The sequence below is a fragment of the Marmota marmota genome, unplaced genomic scaffold (assembly GCF_001458135.2).
Source record: "Marmota marmota marmota unplaced genomic scaffold, marMar, whole genome shotgun sequence".
Lineage (NCBI taxonomy): Eukaryota > Metazoa > Chordata > Mammalia > Rodentia > Sciuridae > Marmota > Marmota marmota.
Window position 1 is genome coordinate 34,801,158 of NW_026000082.1, and position 4,875 is coordinate 34,806,032.

Genomic DNA, 4,875 nt, shown 5'->3' on the forward strand with positions numbered 1-4,875 from the left:
CAAGGCCCCAAAGGAGACCTCAGGTCATCAAGGTGAGTCCAGCCACCTCACCTATTCTGTGGGTTCCTGCTGGGTGCCCCAGCTCCTTCTGCTGGGCTCTAAGGGGCTGGGAGGGCACTCACAAGGCTGTTCTGGCTTGATGACAGCAAACAGTCTCCCAGCCAAGCCCACCCAGCTTGGGTCCTGGGAGGGACAAACTTCGTCCCACCTCCCAATTTGACCATTTGAACCTGCATGAGAGGGACTCAGTGTAAGCAGCAGGTTCAGGTTGTGGGAGTGGAGCTCACCTGGAGGTGCTTGTTTTAGGAGGTGAGAAAATCAGAAACCCACGCAGCACACATGTGTATACACTGCATCTAGCCTGTGGGTACAGGTTACTGCTCTGGTGTTGGGACTACATCAGACAAGACAGATACACCTGCCTTTGTGAAAATACATTCTAATGAGGTAGACAAAATAAATCCTGTGGTCTTAGAAGGTCAGGGATGCATAAAGATATATATAGCTAAGCAAGGGATTGGAAGAGCTAGGGTTTGCAAATTTTAAGACATCAAGGTGCACCTCATTTAAAAAAACGACATGGGTTGAAGCAAAGACATAGGTGGTGGGAAGCAAGCCACAGGACTGCCTGAGGAAGAGTGTTCCAGGCCGAGGGGACTTGTGGATGCACATGTTTGCACGTCTGAAGGAGGGTACATGTGCTTAAGGGTATCTGGCTGCCCCTGGGCAGTGAGTGTGCTCGCTGGTGCCCATGTGCCTGCTTGCACCAGCATGAGGGAGCTGGGGCGTGTGAGACAGGAGTCCTCAGGAACAGCTGCTATCTGGCCTGCGCTTTACTCCAGGCCAGGCACTCGACTCCGGTCTTTCCAATCATTCTCATTCATCTTGCAACTCCACAAGAGAAGAGCAAGTGTTTCCACTTTACACATGAGAAAACTGAGGTCAAGGAGGTCTGTCTGACTCCTCTCCCTACACTGTGATTTCATGTGGATGATCATGATGGTGTCTCCTGTACATATATGTGGCAGGGCATGCTTGACATTATTGTGACATTTGTCATTTTCCTATGATTGACTGGCATAGTAGTCTGCCAAGATGTACATTTTCTTGCCATGGCTTGTGGTGACTGTCCTGGACCCACAGTGGCAACAGCATGCCTGTGGGTGTGTTCGGGAGTGGTGCAGTTTCCGGGTTTGAGAAAAACACTGACTCAGTGGCTGACATTATTTCTCTGTGGACAATTCCTGCAGCGACCTGATATGTCAGGACAGGTGGGAATCAAGAACTAGGATCAGAGCCAGTGAGGAGCTGAGGGAGGAAGCTCCTGTCCTCCTTCTTCCATCTTCTCTGGAGCAATAACAACCCACCTAGGCTTTCCAGAGGGAAGAAACAGTGCTATGGCTGGCCCCTCCAGATCCACTCTCCATCATCCTCAGGCCTGTCCCTGGGGAGGCTGCCATCTACCCAGGGCATCAATGGCTCCCTTGTTCCCTGGGGCCCTGAGGAGACAGGAAGGAGGAAAGGTTTATTCTCCCTGGTCCAGGATGTCATGGTTGGCCACAGTTGCTTCCCTTGCCCCTTCAGGCCCAGGAGACTAAAGTCTTTCCACCTTGGAGCCCCCAGACATGCACCATCCCTGGCTAATTTCTTTTCCTTCCCTGTTGGTTTGTTTCCTGTGCTGAGGATGGAACCCAGGGCCTCATGCTAGGTAAGGGCTCTACCAGGGAGCTACAGTTAGTCAACTTGTTAGTTTCCTAATTAATAAGCCCAGCACCCACTGTTGGAAAAAGTACTTGCTAAAACTTCCCAGTTTGAGTGTGCCCTGTCTCCTCTGGGGACCCTGCTAGACAAGCAGTCACTAACAACCCCACAGGCTGTCATGATGCCATGTTATCAATAATGGGGACAACCTCCCCCCTCGTCATACAATCTCTCACACACATTCCTGTCCCTCAGTTTCCACATCAGATCTTTTAACTGAGGCGACTTCTTTGGGAGGGTGAACTGTGAACCAGGTCAAGGAAGGTATCAGTCTCTGCAAACCAGTTGACAGGCACAGACTGCCAAATTAAATAGAATCTGCTCATGGAACTGTCAACTGAAAGAGCGGTGACAGACACAAAGGGAAGGCAGCAAAGACACTTGCAAAGGGGACCTCAAAACCACACACCTTGGCCTCATATTATTGAAATTTATTCTTCCTGAATGCATATGTCAGGGGACTGATTCAATATCCATTTGCTTGCAGAATTTTACAAGTTCTGAGCTGTATGTGAATAAATGTGCACTTTCCCTCTTTAGCAGGATACTTTATGAATAAATATATAGTCTTCTTGTATTTAAAATGTTGCTTAGGAGTTTTATGTTGCCACTACCTCTTCCAGAGAAAGGGGTGTGTCCCCTGGGAGGCAGCAGCTGATTGTCTTGAGGGGCCCCAGGCACACCCTCATATGGGGAGAAGAGGACAGTGGGCAGGGAAACAGGCATTTCTCAGACCAGGGTTTTCCCTCAAACATCAGATTCAAAAGCAACTGATATCTACCAGATGGGGACTCCAGCTGTTCTGTGACTTAAGAATGATAACTCTACCTTTAAAGAGAGGTCCTTTTTGTTGTCACTTTGAAAATGTTTGCTACACTCTCAAATAATCTGATTGCATCTCAGGGCCCTGTGTTACCATCTTCAATCATACAGAGCAAAGCCAAATGTGGTGCATGTAGAGAAATTCATAGTGTGTGGGCAAGTTCCCCAGAACCCAGCCCTTTGCCATGGTGAAGTGGTGGCTCCAGACAGAAGGGCACTGAGGTCAGGTAGGGGCAATTCTCAAAGTCTTCCTGAAGGTGTCCAGGGAAGGAGCAGAATCTAGGAGTTCAGATCCATAGAGTAGAGGCTCTGAGGAGCTAGGAGGAGCTGGAAAGAATAATTCCAAGAGTTTTAATGACCTCTTTCCCACAGTCACCCAACCCCAGCCCAACACTTCAGCGACTACCTCTGGCACCAGCTTTCCACAAAGGCCCCTCTTAAGGAGGGGCTCAAGGAGAAAGCAGAGGTTCCCTTGGGCCTTTGTCCTTGGCTGGGATCCCCACTGGTCTGAGCAGCTAGAATGGAATGTTCCTGGGATGAAAAGCCTGCCTCTCCTCCACCTCTCCCCTTAAGGAGTTCTCCAGGGCCCAGTGGAGGGGAGGGACATTCCAGGGATTCCTGATGTGGAGCTGCTCTGCTGTAGAGAAGCCAAGGCCCACCCTGCCCCACAGACTAGAGGCTGTTCTGGCAGCCTCTTCTGGCCTAGGCAGAGTGGTTCCATCATGCACAGACCTCCAGTATGTGCTAGGCACTTAGTGGGACTTCCCATTTAACGCCCAGAAGTTAGCTCCATCCTAGGCACCTCCGGCCCAGTACAAAAACAAACAGAAGAAACTGACTTGGAAAAGAGAAGTCATTGCCCAAAATTCCTCAACTGAAAAGTTTCAGGCCAGTACTGAATCTCAGGTCATTTTGTTCCACCTGGGCCCTTTTTGTACACCAGGGAGTGTGTTACTCTTGTCACCTGCCAGGTGAGAGCCCAGTGATACCCCTGGCAATGGAGCCATTATTAGCATGCCTAATGTTTAAGGGTTCACTTACAGGTTCTATGTCTTTGACTAAGTCTTCTGCCCTCCCTGACCCTGGTTATCCTCGTCTGTGGAAATGGGGATAACCTTTATTTTGCAGAGTGGTTGGGAGAAAAAAAAAAAAAAACAAATAATGGGTGTGAAGTGCTTAGCACAGTGCCTGTCATGGAGGAGGTGGTTAATTTACTATTCCAGACCCAAGGCTTCCCCTCCCCCATCACTCCTGGCCAGGGTGTGGTCAGGGAATAATGGGAGAAGAAATAGATTGGGAATTTCCCAGCTTTCCTAAATACTTCCTCTCTGGCAAGCCATAAAACTGGGAGCCTCTCCTTCAGTTCTCCAGCTCAGGGACACCTGAATTGTTCTCAAGGGATTTGAGGGTCGGGCTCCTCCAGGTCACTGCTCATTGTAGGACTGGAGCAGTTCAGACACAACCTCTCAGTTCAGCCTAATCTCTAGACCACCTCTGTTGCTAGGTGGTGCCAGGACAGGATGTTCTGATCAATTATCATTGTAACAAAATCTATGAATAGCGCCATGGGGACACACCCCTGTAATCCAGGGACTCGCAGACTGAGGCAGGAGGATTGCAAAATCGAGGACAGACTGGGAAATTAAGCGATACCCTGTCTCAAAAAAAAAAAAAAAAAAAAAAAAAACAAACAAACAAAAAAAAACTAAAAAGGACCAGGGATATAATTCAGTAATAAGCGCTCCTGGATTCAATCCCCAGTACACAAAATAACAACAATGGTGAATATGATGGTGATGATGATGATGATGGCAGTGGCTGGTGACAGCACTTGGAACATGCCAGGCATGTGTGTCCCGAACCAATTATACAATGTTCACATGTTATGGGGAACAACCTCTTTATAACAGGCAAGGAAATAGGCAGACAGAGAAGGTTAAGGAACTTCTCCCAGGGCACACGACAGTGGAGCTGGGTTGGATCAGGTAGGCATCTGTGAGTTAGTTGTTCAGTGGATCCCTGAGAATTCAAGAGTTGAGAGCAAACTGCTGAGCCAGAAGGGCTACCAAGGAATGAACCACAAAGGGCCTCGAAGGCGGCTACATGAGAGCCTTGGGCACCTGGCAGTTACAGTGTCTTCCACGTAGATTCAGGATTAAATGTCCACCCAGGCATGGTGGTGCTCACCTGCAATCCCTGCCACTTGAGAGACTGAGACAGGAGGATCGAAAGTTTGAGAGCAGCCTCAGCAACTTCTAAAGACCCTATCTCAAAATAAAAAAAAAAAAAAAA